Source organism: Polypterus senegalus, chromosome 10 (assembly GCF_016835505.1).
Source record: "Polypterus senegalus isolate Bchr_013 chromosome 10, ASM1683550v1, whole genome shotgun sequence".
Classification (NCBI taxonomy): Eukaryota; Metazoa; Chordata; class Cladistia; order Polypteriformes; family Polypteridae; genus Polypterus; species Polypterus senegalus.
Window position 1 is genome coordinate 111029688 of NC_053163.1, and position 18220 is coordinate 111047907.

The window sequence follows — 18220 nt, forward strand, 5'->3', positions numbered from 1 at the left end:
GGTTTTCCAGGTGTTCAGAGCCAGATTGTTCTTTGAACACCAGGCTGCCAACTTCAGGACCTCCTCTCTGTAAGCTGCCTCGTCTCCCTTTGAGATGAGTCCGACCACTGTGGTGTCATCAGTAAACTTGCAAACTTGACGATTAGGTTGTTGTTGTGGGCTGGACTGCAGTCGTGGGTGTACAGACAGTACAGAAAGGGGCTCAGCACACAGCCTTGTGGGGTACTGGTGCTCAGTGTGCGAATGGAGGTGTGGTGGGGGCCGAGTCTCACAGTCTGGAGCCAAATTGGTAAAAAAGTCTTTTATCCAGACACATGTGAGAGGGGGGAGGCCAAGAGTGACCAGTTTGATGATGACAATGTCAGGAATGATTGTATTAAAAGCCAAGCTATAATCCACAAAGAGCATCTGGACATAGCTCTGCTGCTGCTCCAGATGGCTCAGCACAGAGTGGAGAGCTATGGCGATATGCGAACTGGTTAGGGATCGATGTCTTGGGGAGATAGTCCTTGATGTGCTGGAGAACCAGTCTCTCGAAGCACTTCATGATTACCGGAGTGAGGGCCACAGGGCAATAATCATTTAGGCTGGTGATGGAAGACTTCTTCGGCACTGGAATGATTGTGGCTGATTTTAAGCAGGACAGAATGACTGCCTGGGCTAGGGAGAGGCTGAAGATTTTGATGAAGATAAAGGTGAGCTGGTGGGCACATGCTCTGAGCACCCTACCAGGCACTCTATCTGGGCCGGCAGCCTTCTTGAGGTTCACTGCCAGGAGCACCCGTCTGACATCGTGCCCCTTTACAGTGAGTGGTGTAGTGCAGGAACCCGGTGAGGGTGGGAGCAGGGCTGGAGCAGGTGAGTGCTGCTGTTGTGATAATTCAAAGCGAGCAAAGAAGCTCGTCTGCTAGTGGCGCACTCAGATCTCCTGTTGTTGCATCACAGCCTCTGTAGTTTGTGATGTTTTGTATTCCCAGCCACACCTCCCATGTATTGTGGCCTGACAGGTGGGACTCTATGCTCCTCTTATGGTCCGTTTTGGCTTTTTTCATTACACTTTTCAGAGTGGCTCGGGCAGCCCTGTACAGAGTTCTGTCACCTGACCTGAAGGCAGCATCACGGTCTCTTAGGAGCGTACGGCCCTGGCTGGTCATCCAGGGTTTCTGGTTTGGGAAAACCTGAATGTTTTTTTCCACAGTCACATTTCCAACTGCAGAGCAGAACCTGATATAGTTTGGTACCGTTCCTGTGAATGTTTCCAGCTCTTGGTGTTCATATATGTCCCAGTCTGTCTGTTCGAAGCAGTCCTGTAGTTTGGAGAGTGCATTTTCAGGCCAGGTTGTAGCAGTCTTTATGGTGGGCCTGGCAATGCGTCTGAGGGTGGTGTAGGCTGGGGAAAGCAGGAGGGAAAAATGATCCGAATGTCCGAGTTCGGGGAGGGATATAGCTCTGTACGCGTGCTTAATGTTGGAGTAAACATGGTCCAGAGTGTTCTCCCCTCTAGTAGAACACTTAACATGTTGATAAAATTTTGGGAGTACAGTCTTCAAGTTGGCCTTGTTAAAGTCTCCTGCAATTATATGAGCACTGTCAGGGTGGGCTCGCTGCTGTTCATTAATGGTATTCAGCAGGAGAGAGAGCGCTGTGGTTGCATTGGTGTTGGGTGGAATGTACACAGCCATGACAATCACTACTGTTAGCTCTCTTGGTACAAAAAAAGGCCGGCATCTTACAGACATGTACTCGAGGTCAGGGGAACAGTGTTTGTCTATAATTGTTCCGTTGTTGCACCAGTTCTCATGCACGTAAATACAGAGCCCCCCTCCGATGCTCTTACCGGATTCCTTTGTCCTGTCCTAGCGGAGCAGAGTGCGACCTGCTAGCTGCATGCTAGCATCGGGTGTCCCTGGGTGGAGCCAGGGAAATTATATCAAGATCTCTGCCACTGGTCTAAAATGTCCCATACACTGTCACACATGTGTGCACAGGGGACAGTTTAAGGGCTATGGTGACAGTAATTCTATGCCACTCCAGAGGTTGGTGCTCTACAATGGTGCCTTCTCTTTTTCTCCCTGGACAAACTGGAAGATTAATGGCTTTTACACTGCTGATGTCACTTGTGGTGTTTATTCACCTGGACCCACCATCTTTGGTACTCATATTCAGACTCCTGTCTGAAAAGACACAACATAATGCTTTAACACATGCTTTTATTTCTCTTTTTTGAGCCATCATTTATATGGGGTTTTCTCCTATGGGTGCCCCTGAACTTCTCACTGTCTTTGCTTTGTTATTACAGCATTCTGAGAGAACTTGCAAGAAAGTTCTCACCAGTTCCATTACAGTGAGATTCACATTTGCATGTCTCACAAAAACTAGTAACAGTAGCAATGGGTGACTTTCGGTTCCTGGCACCAGAAGCTATTGTCTCATCATCCGTGTGTTTTTTTCTCTTTCAGTGCTCATACTCCATTTTATCCTCTGCAGTCTTTACACGCCACACAATGTAGACAAACTGAGCAGATACAGTAGCAGTTATGAGCCAGGAGTCACTCAATGACAAGTGTCAAAGCATTCACTGACTTGTTAAATTTGAAAACTGACCAGGAGAGTGGGCTGATTGCCATTAAGTAGACAGGATCCAAGAACTAGAAAAGACTAAGCTCTAAGCAAACTTCAAAAATCTAAAGCCAATGGTCAATGCCAGACTATCGAGAACACTCCCTAAGCAAAACAAAGCTAGAATACAAAAAATTGAGGATTTTAGACTTATCCCAAAGCCAGGAAACCAATATTACTGTTCCACCATCTTAGAGCTGGTCCAAACTAGCACAGATACATTTGAAAACACATGTTGTTTTCACTCGTTTTGGTCTTATATCCAGTGCTTAAATTAGAAAATTCTGAGTCTTATATAGTAGTATGAATACAGCAAACAGAGCTTTTCAAAGGTACACATCTATGACTGTCACGTGGTCAGGCACTAATCTCAATTACCTTCTTTCCTAACTTCTCGGAATCAAGTACTCCACCTTGAAAGAGTCGACTATTTCAATGAATTTGTTTTCACTGGACTCCCATTATATATTTCCCAAACATGTGCTCATTTGTAAGCTTTAAAAACTGTTGCATATTATTCTCTGTCCTCACAAAGAAGTCTGTTTTGGCCTTTTACCTCATTCTTTAGGCAATTCAATTTATATCAAGTTTGCTCTCTAAACAAACAACACTTTTGGCTGATAAGCAATGTATGCCTAGTAAGAAAGATTTACACTTATGGTGTTTCAGAGTAGATGATAATCTTCTAAGAAATGATATGAAAACACTATTGTAGACAGAAAACTTAAAGCTAAAAGAGCACTTTTCAAATGTATCCCTGGTCCTGTGACAAGCCTTAAAAAAAGAACATGCAATGACATTGTGCACCACAAGGCTACCAGTCATGGGAAGCAAACGTCGTCATAACTAGTAATGAGTGAAACTATTTGTGCAAAATTGAATAGTTTCACTTTATGAGAAAACAACTGTTGCTATAATTCTGTTTTTCTTTAATATTTTATACATTTATTTAGCATTTTTGTATTGTTATTTGTGGTGGGTGTTTTGGAATATGGAGAATTCATATTTATGGTTTACTTTGTGCTAAAATCAGTCCTGCAAAAATACTTAATGTCTGATTTGTCCGACATTTTGGACTTGGATTATGTACAGTTATTAGCTACGTTGCTGTGCAGGACAACTAGATGTCTCAATGCCTGATGTGAGGATAGAGACTAGAGGATCATGCACTTGCTGATTATTGGCTAGACATTTAAAAAGTTTGAGAGCATCTGTATTACTTGTAGTCTTCTTGGTTTCAGAAATTGTGCAACGTTATTTTCAATACGTGTTTGTTTAGTGATTTGAATGAGCCGAAAGATAGGAAAGATTTATAGTTTTGACTGCTTGTTTTGTGACATCCTTTCACTTCCCAAACTCTCTTTAAAAAATACCTCATTACAACTGTGTTACAATACAAGTGAAATTTGCTCCATTAGGACATACATTTTCATTTCATCTGCAACCCTTTTATCTCTGTGCAAAAACATGGAAAGTGAGACAAGGCTAGAAACTATTTAATCTGCAAGCACATTGGAGGTGCTTCTTCTCTGTTAAAGCCTATTGGCCTGGGAGCGTGACCACTAACGACTCTCTAGAAGGATCCTGGCTCGGATTGGCTTATGGATGTGGAGAAGGTAAGCACAGTGTTATGTCTGACTTCAAATAAGTGGTGTGAGGTGGAGCCGGTAGTGTGAATGCATGTGGTAGATTGGGGTTTATGGAGCCACATGGAAGAAGCTGTAGAAAATCAGTCAGGCAGTGTAGGGCAGCCGAGGAAGGAGACAGCAGTTTTGTGTGTTGAATAACTCTTAGGCTGCAACAGTCTTTGCTGTGCATGCCTTAAGACTTAAAAAAAGAAATCAGAAAAAGTTCATGTTAATTGTGAAATCATATACATAGTGAATTTTAAGTGAAAATGTTCAAAACCTTATGCAAAATTAAACTCAAATAGCAAGCTGGCAAATAAAATTCATCCTGAAACAGAAGTGGGTGACATCATTTATTAACAATAATCTAAACTTTTTTTTTAAACAGTGACAAAATATACAGAAATGAATTCCAGGATATTAAAACTTAGAATTGTGACAACCATTAGAAGTAGAAAGTGGATTTTTGTTGAAGCTTAACTGAGAAGTCAGGCATCTAATCATATTTTTAATGTGCCACATTGTTTTAATTTTTATTTTTTTACTGTTTCTATGCTATTCATTATAATGGTTCCACTGACATGACCAGACCCCTTCTTTATGTAAATTGCTCAGCTATTCCTTCAGTAGTGCCGCCTTTGCAGCAGGAGCTTGCCATTTTAAAACATTCAATTGCTTTATAGATCTGACCTGACTACTCAGTACATCCATCCATCCATCCATTTTCCAACCCGCTGAATCCGAATACAGGGTCACGGGGGTCTGCTGGAGCCAATCCCAGCCAACACAGGGCACAAGGCAGGAACCAATCCTGGGCAGGGTGCCAACCCACCGCAGTACTCAGTACATTGGCAGTCAATAAATGTGCAGCAGAAAACAGATTCACTGCATCACCTCCTAAATATTCTTTTACTTGTGTAACTGACATACAGACTTCAGTAAGAAAGTTGTGTGTCCAAAATAAATTCTTTTTAAAAAGTCAGGATTTTTCTATTCTTGAATTTGTGATCCACTGTTCAACTGTGCCAGGTTCTGAATAGCACTTCCATATCCTGAAATGTACTTAATCTGTCAGTTTCTCAGATGCTAGAAGCATTTTCTCAAAAGAATTCATAATCATATTAAAAATAGTATGCACATCAAAAAATGCAGACTCTAGTGAGGCACACAGGGTTGGCAATTCAATTTCTGCTTCTGAATCAATGTGTGAATTTGAACAAGTGACTAAACCTATCTGTGCATCAGTTGTAGTAATTCTATATATCTATTCTTTAAATATAAAAACATTAGTATAATTTCATTTGACGTTTTCATGCAACACATCGATACACCGTATAGTATACATCTATATATAATTTTTTTGTGTTCATGAGGAGAATATAACAATGATACTCTCATGCCAATAAAACCAATTGAACATGCAAATGTCATACAAAATACCTTATATATATCCACAGTGCTAAGATCAGTAGTAGTTTGGTTGTGTGTTAGTAGTCAAAAAATAAAGCCTTTGTAATGGCACATGCTAACAAATTGTAAAACTGCATAAACATTCAAAAGGCGGCAAAATCATGACTGGTGACCATGGAGGATAAGTTGTATTCCTTCCACATATTAAGTTTGATACTGGCGAAACTTCAGCAAGTAGATTACCATTCATCTTGCATAGATAACAATTTCCAATAGGTTTAGAATTTGCTAACACTATAAATAAATAAATAAAAAAAGAGTTTATAAGCCTGATTTACATAAAAATGTGATTATTCTTTGGAATAATACAAGAGCACTGATTATTAATGACTAGCAAAATACCCGCGCTTCGCAGCGGAGAAGTAGTGTGTTAAAGAAGCAATGAAAAAGAAAAGGAAACATTTTGAAAATAACGTAACATGATTGTCAATGTAATTGTTTTGTCACTGTTGTGAGTGATGAGTGTTGTTGTCATATATATATATATATATATTTACACACACATACATAAACATATATATATATATATATACATATCTATACATATACACATATATATATATACATATATATATCTACATATATACTGTGAACTTTGCCCGGACACAGACAGGCGGACATGTTGTTAAAATACCACCACACGTTTATTTACAATATTTACACAAATAATAATGGTCACGCAGGCCCAGTCCAAAGTCCATAAAGTGCACAAACCCCATAATGACACTCAGTCCTGGCCACAATGCCTTCTTCTCGGGCTGCCTCCACTCTCTTCTGCCTCGTCCTTCTTCCACCCGACTCTAGCCTCGAATGAATGGAGACGGCCCCTTTTATAGAGGACCGGATGAGCCCCAGGTGTTCCCGGCAATCTTCTTCTGGCCACGCCCCAGTGTGGCGGAAGTCCCGGCTGTCCTCCCGGCTGCTCTCCGGGCATCCTCCAAAGTCTTCCCCCCAGCACTTCCTGGTGTGGCGGGAGTGCTGGGGAAACAAGTCCCCAAGGCATTGGGGCGCCTCCTGGCGGTGACCACGGGCTCCTACAGGGAAGGGCTTCCATGCCCTTGACCCGTGGCCCCCAAAGCAACCCGGAAGGCAAACCCCACCTGATCCAGGCAGGGCTCTGACCCTCTTCCGGTCCCTCCTGGCGTCCCGGCCGGGTCATGGCCCCTGGCATCCCTGACAATACACATACATATACACACACACATAAATACATACACACATACATACATACACACACAAATACATATATATATATACATACACACACACATATATAAACATATATATACATATACATACATATCTACATATATACACACACAGCTATTTCCTATCAGTGCAATACGCTGCTTGTTAAAACGGATAACTCCCGCTCTTACGCAAGTCTGCGTGGATATTATGAACTATCGTATTTGTTCAAGTTCTATTTAAATTTTAAATAGAAGGAATTTTTATTTAGTCGACAGAAATATCTTTGGTAGGAATGGTAAAAACAGACAGGAATATTATTCGTGAATAAATTAACTCAAACCTTAAACAACTTATAATATTTTGCTCTCCATAAAAATTTATCCTGTCTAAATTATACAAGTTAGAAATAAAGTAAACGTTAAAAGAACAAACATTCACATTTCTTTACTCTTATGTAATTTTATATAAAAAATAAACTTAGATTTTAAATATCCCAAAAGATTTTGCTCTCCATAAAAATATATCCTGTCAAAATGATACAAATTCAAATATGAACATGCTGCATAACAAAACCTAGAAATATAAATAAAATGTGTTCCTTTCAGCAATAACAAATCAAATCATTCAGTTGTCTTTGCTCATATGTCATTTTAGAGCTGGACGCCTGGCATCTTTTTGGCCACAGGTTCGTTTCTGTTTGGTGTGAGGTTCTGTGTTGTGGAGATTCTCAGGATGGATTGCAGGTGCTCATCAGTGAGGCGACTCCTGTGTGCTGTTTTGTTAGTCTTTATCACTGAGAAGAGCTTCTCACACAGATATGTGCTACCAAACATGCACAAGGTTCGAGCCACATGTAGACGGACTTTTTTTGTTCTTCAAAGTCACCAAAGCGCCGTGCAAACTCAGTGCGCTCAGTTTATCAGCAAAGTGCGATTTGGGAACACCGTAGTGACGACTTGGTTTAACATTACTTGGCAACAGGGAAAGTGGGCAAGGTGCACTGGTGCATTTGTGTCTCCCATAAAAGCAGCTTCACTTGAAATCACTTTGTGATTGTGCACGGGTTAAAACGTCCGCTGAAGTGTCAGATTCTTATTTAATTATGCTGCTTTCTGTATCTTCTGCATTGCATTCAGGTTAACCTGATGTTTTGTCTCATAGTGCCGTCTTAGATTAAATTCTGTAATTACAGCCACATTAGCTCCACAAATGAGACACACGGGTTCAGTAAACATATACTCAGCCTCCCATCGGTTTTAAAGGCTCTATTTTCAGAATCAACTTTTCTCTTCAGCATCGTGTGAGCTAGCCGCAATAACTTGCAGCATCTAAGGTAGACTTGATTAAGCGCGTAAGTGTTGGCAAGGCAGCTGAAGCGCTGCATTATGGGATCTGTAGTTTATTGTGTTACCAGCGCTTCATATACCGGGCTTTAATAACAATAATACAGTATATAAAATGATCTCGGGCGGATATAATTACGCCGGGCGGATGTGGCCCGCGCCCTTGAGTTTGACACATATGGACTAAATAGAACTTGAAAAGATATATTTTTCAAATGTGATCTCGCAATTCAGATAGAGTTGACGCGCACTACAGCCTGCATGCCTCAATAAGTCATCCTCCCCTCGCTCTTACTTTTTTACCGTTCATCTAATGAATACACTGAGTATGGCTTTACCAAAACAATCATTGATGGCGAATAAAGTATCCATTATTCGAGTATGTAGATCGGGTTATATATATATATATATATATATATATACCAGCGTATCGCAGGAGAAGTAGTGTGTTAAAAAGCTAGAAAAGAAAAGGGAACATTTTAAAAATAACGTAACATGACTGTCAATATACAGTATTTGTTTTGTGAGTGTTACTGAGTGTTGCTGTCATCAAGGATTTGATTATCATTATTTCTTTCAATCAGGTTCGTATTTGTAGGATGTGTTGTGTTCAAGTTACATTCCGTGTTTGTCAATCGTTGTAAAGATGACAGGTTTCATTCATCGATTCGTTTCTTACTGCATCAATAAACAGCTCGTCTTCTTCTTTATCTGAGACCTGACACACTGCATGCACGGGTTTTTTACACTGTCTTCCTTTAGCGGGACATTGACTTTTTCCAACGTGTGCTTTGTTTTGGATTTATGAATATGCTTGTATGTATCAGACGCTTCATATTTTTTGCTGCCTTTTCAATTGTGTAATTCGGTTTTTGTTCAGCGCTCTTTGGAACTGTTGCTTTTTATCTGTGCACTGCGTCAGTTCACGTGAGCCGCTCGCTGTACATGCATCGAAGTTTCCCAGCTGTGCTGGTGCCATCTCGTGCTATGTCCATGGCTGTATTTAATGTTACCTTAGTCCTGGCACTTAAAACTTTCTCTCGCAGTTTCGCTGAGTTTGTGTCAAACACCACCCTGACCATCTCATCTTCCTCTCCATAAGCACAGTCCTTCACCCGTGAATATTTAGTGGGAGTTTGCTATTGGATTGCCGCGGACGGACGGCCTTATATGGGCAGGCACTAAATTACAAACGCCAGCGCAGCCTGTCTATGAACTTAATTTAAAGTGTAGGTTTACATCGTGCTTTGTTTCCGAAGTAGCAGAAGTCATGAATATGGTTGTATATGTCACTCGCTCGCTTCTTATTGTTTCGCTGCCTTCTCAATTATATAATGCATGTTTTCTTCAGCGCTTTTTTTAGGTCTTCCTGGTTTTCTATGTACTGCGTGATTACGTGTGAGGCGTGATGATGTCACACGAAACTCCGCCCCCACGGCGTTGAAGCTCATCTCCATTACAGTAAATGGAGAAAAACTGCTTCCAGTTATGACCATTACGTGTAGAATTTCGATATAAAACCTGCCCAACTTTTGTAAGGAAGCTGTAAGGAATGAACCTGCCAAATTTCAGCCTTCCACCCACACGGGAAGTTGGAGAATTAGTGATGAGTCAGTGAGTGAGTGAGTGAGTGAGTGAGTGAGGGCTTTGCCTTTTATTAGTATAGATAAAACTGTCTGGCATGTGTGCCATTGCTATAGGCCAAAACTATACTATAATTCTGTGCCTATAAAATGACTACAGAAATATGTTATATAAAATGAAACTTGATTGTAATGCTTGCACTCATGTAGGATGATAGTCAGTTTTTATATCTTGCATTTAATTGTATTTACATTATTTATAGAGCTTATGTAAAAGCCAAATCTCCCCCTGGGGACAAATAAAGTTCTATCTATCTATCTATCTATCTATCTATCTATCTATCTATCTATCTATCTATCTATCTATCTATCTATCTATCTATCTATCTATCTATCTCTCGTTTTATAAGAGTATCATTATTCAGTCCGGTCTCACCATGGTCTACTTTGCAGAATACACTGAAGCAACACTACATAATGACTCAAGAGCAGTCAATGCAGATGCACAGATGTATGGAACCAAATTAGGGCTACGGAGAAGAAAAAAAAATATGGACACAGTGAAGAAAAAGAAGTGTATGTCGAGACATTTCCACTTTATTCTCACGGTTTATGTCATGATTACAGTCGACATTTTCACTTTATTCTCAACATTTATGTCAAGATTAAAATCGACATTTCCAGTTTAAACCCTTGTTTTTTCTCTCTCTAGTTTAACTTTGCCATATCATAAACTTCATTTTAAAATCAATGTTTAATTTACTAGATTTTCTCAATCCCCTTCTTAACTAATGTAGCCCATTAAATGCTTTATGTTAAGTGTTCCCCAACCCATGTTAATCGATGCGTGCTTCTTAAACTGACTTCCTCTTGCACTGTGAGGAGGTGCAGGCAGCGATCGCTACACAGAACATTCACTTCATGATATTGCTGCTTTCTGAACATTTAGAATGCTAAGATAAATAGTTGATGTAATCTTCATGATGAAATGCATTTAACCATGTATTAAACATGTGAGGGTTTGGTACGGTGGCGTGGCGGTAGTGCTGCTTCCTCGCAGTAAGGGGTCCCCAGGTGTGCGTTCAGTATAGAGAACCTTTATGGCAGGTGTGACGAGGCTCCAAAAAGTTGGATGTATGAATGGGTATCGCACAGGTTTAACTAAAATATTGTGTAAATTGTGGTTTTGTGTGCTGGTGGCCGGAGACACAAACACAGAATTCAATGGATGTTCTTCTGAGCAGGCTTTCTTTATTGCATTCATGCTGTCTCTGTCTGATGTACCAAAACCTGAGGTCCTAACCTTCCTTTTTCTTTCTCCACATAACCAATACCATACAATAAATGTCTTTGTGAAAGTAAAACTAGACATAAACTTAGGACACGGAGTGTTCGGAACTTTGAAAAATTTTCGTTATACAGGTTTAATTATGTCCATCCCATCAAGCATTGTGTGCGAAGCAGTAACAATTCCTGAACGGGGCACCAGCTCATCACAGGGTGAATATGAGCACAGACATACACTCAAGGCAGTGAACACCCGGGACCCCCTTGCTGTGAGGCAACAGTGCAACCTCCATACCATCATGCCCCCACATATTTAATACATGATTTAATGCATTTCATCATTATAATGATATCAAGTAAACGTTGAGATTAAAGTGGAAATGTCGAGAATAAAGTCAACATGTCGACTTTAATCTCAACATACACTTTTTTTCTTCGCTGTGTCCGTATTAGTTTTTTCTTCTCTGTGGCCCTAATATGCTTCCATACAGATGCCTTCTGGACTTAGCTATGGTAGGAAGAAGAAAGAGAACATCAACAGAGTTTCCCACAATAATTTGCTGTGTGACCTGCATGTAGAAGGGTCCATCTTTCAGTGACATCCCAAAAGTCAAATGGCCCAAAAACCCTCTTTCTAAAACACTATCTGCTGGCCAATCGAGACAGAACTCTTATAAAGACAAGAGACAGACTTGTGGTGGGGTGAGGAAGTTAAGTGCTGGGACTCGCACCAACTGCTGCCTTCCTAAAACAGCAGGAATCCACTTCACATGAGATGGTAAGGGAGGGAGCGTGGGGATGTTTCAGCTATTAATTTATTTATTTTTGGTTCAATTTAGCTGAAAATAACACCGGTAGATTGGATTTATGGTTCATTTAGCAAACATCTTAAAATGTCATGGTGTCAGTGAGGTTTGCAGAAGAGAATCTGTGTGCATGCAGACAGCCTCGTATTGTAGATTCGGTACATCATGCATTTTAGATCAGTAGCTTAAAGCTTTTACAAGCAGATTAGATGCTTTGTCCTGGATTCTTGAATCAAATATTATTTTCTTTTTCCCAAGAAACATTTTTCATTCAGTGATGCAGATTGTTGTTTAAGCAGGAATATTGATTACTTTCTCACACTGAATATGCCAGGGACATGAAGCAGTGACCAGGGTCATTGTTTTCTTGGTTTCATGCATTCATTTTGCTACCTTTATGTTTCTAGCTTGTTCATACCTTTAGTTCATTGTGTTTATCTAATAGTAAATGTTGTTTAACTTTATTATGCCTATAATATGTCAGGGTGGTGCAGTTGTTAGAGCTGTGGCCTCATGGTTCCACTATTCTGGGTACCAATGGAATATGTACATTTTCCCCATGGCTGTGACATTTGTTTCCAGTTACTCCTGTTTTGCTCATATGTTGTACAAGAAAGGTTTGTTAAACCAATTGACAACAGTGAATTACGGACTGGCATCCTGTCCTGCGAGGGTTCCTGCCTGATGCTCACAGGATAGTTTCACGCTGCTCCCGTGAACCTGAACTGGATTAAGTGACTTTGACATTTTTTTAACGTTATGTTGTGGTATAACAAGAGCCACAGTGGAGGTGCAGCAGTTTCACTTCCAGCAGGATTACTATGCATGTGGAGTTGGGACATTCTCCCTGAGCATGTGTACAGTTCCTCAGAGAACTTGAGTCAAGGCCAAGAGAGTTAGGGTGCATGCTTGAGGGTGCATTTCTATGCACTGATATCTCACACATATTTGATTTCTGGCAAATGACTGTGACCCTGTACTGGAAAAACATACTGTATGTTGGATATAATCAGGTGGATTTTCTTCTTTAAGTGTTTAGTTGTTTGTTTTTACTTTTAATTAAGCAGGTTTGACAATGTTAGGTTATTTTGACATGCAGTGCCTATTAAAATATTCACCTTTTGGATATTTTCACATTTTATTGTTGTACAGCATTGAATCATAGTGGAATTTCATTTGACTTTTGTGACAGTGATCAACAGAAAAAGCTACTTAAATGTCAAAGTGAAACCAAATCTCTGCAAAGTGGTATAAAATATATGAAACACACAATAATTGATTGTAAAAGCATTCACAACCTCTTTATAATGCCACACTTAAATCTTCCTCTGTAGCAGCCAATTGGTTTTATAAGTCACCTCATTAGTTCACTGGAGATCATCTGTCTGGGATTTCAGTTAATTGTAGTGTAAATGCACCTTATCAGGAAGGTCCAGCATGTGGTGAGTCAGTATGGTGACATACAATGACAACAAAAGAACACTCCAAGCAACTCCATGAAAAGGTGTTTGAAAAGCACAGGTCAGGGGATGGAGACAAGAAAATATGCAAGTCACTGAATATCCCTTGCAGTCCACTTCAACCAACCATTAAGAAATGGAATGAGAATGGCACAGCTTTAAATCTTCCATCTACAAAAACTGAGAAAGGAGTTACAAGCTGCAGATGTTTAAACTGGAGAGACTGTGCAGACATCAACTGTTGCTGTTGGCTTCACTAGTTGCAGCCTTATGGGAGAATGGCAAAGAAAAAAAAAACACATACATCATCTTTACTAGAATTTACCGAGGATCATGGGATCCTGAAGTCAGCTGGAAAAAGGTTCTATGGTCTCACAAGACCAAAATTAAGGTTTATGGCCACCAGACTAAACAGCACTTTTGAACCCTGCATATTGAGAAAAACACACCATCCCTACCATGAAGTATGATGGTGGCAACATCACGCTGTGGGGATGCTTTTCTGCAGCAGGCCTTGGAAGAATTATGAAGGTAGAGGGGGAAATGAAGGCAGCAAAATACAAGGAAATACTGAGGTAAAAGGAAATACTGAGGTAAAACTGATATGCAATCCGCAAGAAACCAGCACTGGGGAGAAGATTTGTTTCCCAGCAAGAAGCAACCCCAAGCATAAAGCCAAAGGTACACAGGAATGGCTTCAACACGACAATGTCAATTCCCCGGAGTGGCTGAGTCAGTGACCAGATTTCAGTCTAACTGAGAATTTGTGGTTGGACCTGAAAAAGGCTGTTCACTCACGATCCTCATGTAACCTGACAGAGCTTGAGCAGTCTTACAAAGAAAACTGAGGAAATACTGCAGTGTCCAGATATGCAAAGCTGATAAAGAGAGATCTGTGTACACAGACGCATGACTGTCATGGCTGCTAAAGGTGTATTTACCAAAACGTGACTTGAAAAGAGTAAACACTCATGTGATCAATTATTTTGTGTTTTGTATGTGTAATTAACTTAGACCTCAGTGCAGAGATCTGTGTTCATTTTGATATTAAAAAGTCTGTTATATTCATCAGTGACAAAAAAACCTAATGAAATCCACTGTGCGTATAACAATAAAACGTGAAAACTTTGAAGGGGATGACTACTTTTTATAGGCACCGTAGATACTGTATTGGTATACAAGATGATACGGTACATCCATTTGTGCCCATTATTTGAATTTGAGTAGAGCTGCCATGTGGCCATATTCTTAGCTGCCTTGGGATTCCCCCAGGAGTCCAAACAAGTTGGTCGAATTGCATGATGCCTGCTCAATAAGTGTCTGGACGAGCTTGGTCTTGGCCTTCTTGTAGCTGAAATATGCTTATGGAACCACATCAGAGAGGAACAGGCATAACAGCTGGACTTTCATTATTTATTTAATTACTGCTTCAGATTCTTATTAACGTCAGCACAGTGGCACACTGTAGCCTCATACATCTGCTGTTGAACCCCACATCTAGTCGTTTCCCAAATGGAGTTTTCAGGTTCTCCCTGTATCTTTGTGGGTTTTCTTAACACAATTTCAAAATATATACTGGTAGACTGGTGATTTTAAACTCTATCCTGCTTTCTACCAAACATTGTCAGGATTGATCATTCAGAATTAAGGGAGATTTTATTTCTCTATTCTCATGTTATTTAATTTGTTTAATGATGTTAAATTTCTTTCACCGATTCCTTAGTTCTGGCTTGCTTTTCTCTTTTCCTTTAATTTGCTGTCTTGTATTTTTGCCCTTTTTTAGCTATTTTTGAATATATCTACCTTTGTAATATTTTTCATTTGAGACTTTTCTGGAAGCCTGAGCTATACAATGATATACTGAGTAGGAGTTTAAATGTCTGTTCTCTCAAGAGTGTTTGTGTGTACTCTGGACACATGTGCAAAACAAAATAGCTCTCCCCTTGCACTTTTGTTTTAAAGATGGCTTCATCACAGACTTACTTACCTGACCAGCATTTGGACTCTCAGTTTCACTAATATAGTCAGGATTCAAAAGCACTTCTAGGAGATCATCACACATGAAGTGCTGCCCAGTGAAACTCAGTATGATTAAGTCCAAAATAACACTGCTGTATCAGATTTATGGATCATTAAACAGATCTTAAAATGTTCACTGAGCTCTTATGTGAAGTGTATTTTGGAAAAATATGGAGAATCTACCTGTCCAGGGAAAGAGCTTTGATGATGGGTTTCTGGAGCACCCTTTGCTAGGTCTTCCCTTTTGTCCTGTGGCTTAATTTACTGTAAGTTCCAGTTTGCATTAAATAGACCAAGCATGAGTTAATGTTCAATATTTTGGTTTTGAACTGGGCACTTTACTGATCTTTTTGCATGTGTGTTTGTGGCTTGAAATCTTTCTTTGAAACATAAAGTCACAAATGTCTTGGGCCTGTCTTACTATTAATATGTATACCACAGAGCATTTACTGTGATCACAGGATGCAGGTCTTCCTAAATGCTAGACCTAATGGCAGAATGAGAAAAAGGATTGGGAGATGAGAGAGACCAGCATTGTCAGAAACAGGTTAAGTGTCAAAACTGGCAAGATCAAAAACATATCAAATGTCAAAGCCAGAATGAAAGCCAAAAAATAGTGGTCAATAAAAATATGCAAAGAGCCAAACAATAACTGAAAATCCTTAGCCATCTACACATCACATATTCAAAGATGTTTTAAGTCGTTTCATGTCATTTTCTAACCTGCTTAGTCCAAACCAGGGTTGTGTGGTCGGTAGGGGCTGGAGCCTATCACAGTTAACATAAGGCACAAGGCCAAAACAAACCCCTAGAGCGTTAGGAAGTGCACAAAGTTGGACCAATCATAGGCAGATAAAGCAGTACAACCCCAAATCAGAAAGTGCAAAAAAAAAAAAATGAAGTGATTCTTGAATTTACTTTGACTTTTCTGTCACTGCAGAAAATGCGAACCCAAGATATTTCATGTTTTGTCTGGCCAACGTCATCTCATTTATAAATATACATCCTGCATTTCAGGCCTGCAACACATTCCAAAAAAAAGGTGGGATTGTAAAGCACTCTCCACTTTGTAAGTCACCATTCCTTCTCACAACACTTAAAACATGTTTTGGCACTGAGGATACCAAGTGATGAAGCATTTCAGGTGTTATTTTGTCCCATTCTTCCTGCAAAAATGTCTTAAAGTGTACAAGAGTACAAGGTCATTGTGGTCACCTTTCTTATTTCCAAATTCTCCACACATTCTCTATTGGGGAAAGGTCAGGACTCCAGAGAGCCCAGTCCAGTACCCATACCCTGTTCTTCCACAGCCATGCCTTTGTAATGTGTGCAGAATGTGGTTTTAAATTGTCTTATTGGAAAAGATGTCGTCTTGAAGGCAGCATATATTGCTCTAAAATCTCAATGTACTTTTCTGCATTAATGCTGCCATCACAGAAGTATAAATTACCTTTGCCAAGGGCACTGGCACAACCCCATACCATGGCAGACCCTGGCTTTTGGACTTGTTCCTGATAACAGTCTGGATGGTCGATTTCATCTTTCATCCGGAGAACACTGTATTCATTTCTTCCATAAAAGATCTGGAATACTGATTCGTCTGACCACAATACAAGTTTGCACTCTGTGATGTCCATCCTAGTTGTCTCTGAGCCCAGAGAAGTCAACGCCTCTTCTGGACATGGTTAACATAAGACTTCTTTTGTGCGCAGTAAAGTTTTAAGTGGCATTGTGAGTTAACTTCACATTGTAGAGCTTGGCAAAGGTTTGCCAACGTAATCCCTTTGCCCATGTGGTTATATCAGCTAGTGATAGGTGAATGTTCTTGATGCAGTGCCATCTGTGGGATTGGAGATCACAAGTGTTCAGCTTAGGCTTACACCCTTGCCCTTCATGCACTGAAATTCCTGCAGATTCCTTGAATCATTTAATGATATTATGCACTGTAGAGGGACAAATATGCAAATCCCTTCCTATCTTTCTTTGGGGAAAACTGTAAAAATTTCAAAAATTGTCTAGCACATTTGTTGACAAACTGGAAATCCTCTATCCATCTTTGCTCCTCAAGGTCTCAACCTTTTGTGGATACCAAATCATGATTACAATCACCTGTATGGAATCACATCATTATTTAATTATTTTACCATTTTTGGAATGTGTTGCAGGCCTGACATGCAGGAATGAATGTACAGGTATATTAACAAATGAAATTAAGTTAGCCAGACAAAACATAAAACATCTTGGGTTATACTGTCTGCAATTAAATAAAAGTCAAAGTAAATTTAAAAATCACTGTTTTTTTATTATTTGAAATTTCCATACCATCCCAACTTTTTCTGATTTGGGGTTATATCTCATGGGAAGAGGACCACATGACCTCAACAGCAAATACTTATTTTGCACTGGAGATCCGCTTGCTTTTTTACCACTTTTTCAAACTAAATACTTCCCAAAATCAGGGTTTACGTAAACCTATTCCTTCACTTATCCCCAGAAACCCATTGGGTCAAAAAGGCTTTTGTCACAAAGAAATTGTGATTTTTGATTAATTAGCATTTAAATCAGTTATTCTTTTTTCCTTTCCTTTTGCTCCATATTCACTCATTTTATATTGTTTTATGGAGTACCGCTGTATCGTTTATAGTGGCCGTTATGTCATCCACATTGCTCTATTCATCACGTCACTAACAGCTGATGGTAAGTAGGCAACATGCAGCATTTGAGATCCTAGATCTGGAATACAATTTTTTTTTTGTGGTTTTTGTATTTTTGGTCACAAAATTTTGCTTGAGTTTTATTTTGCATTTTGGGTTT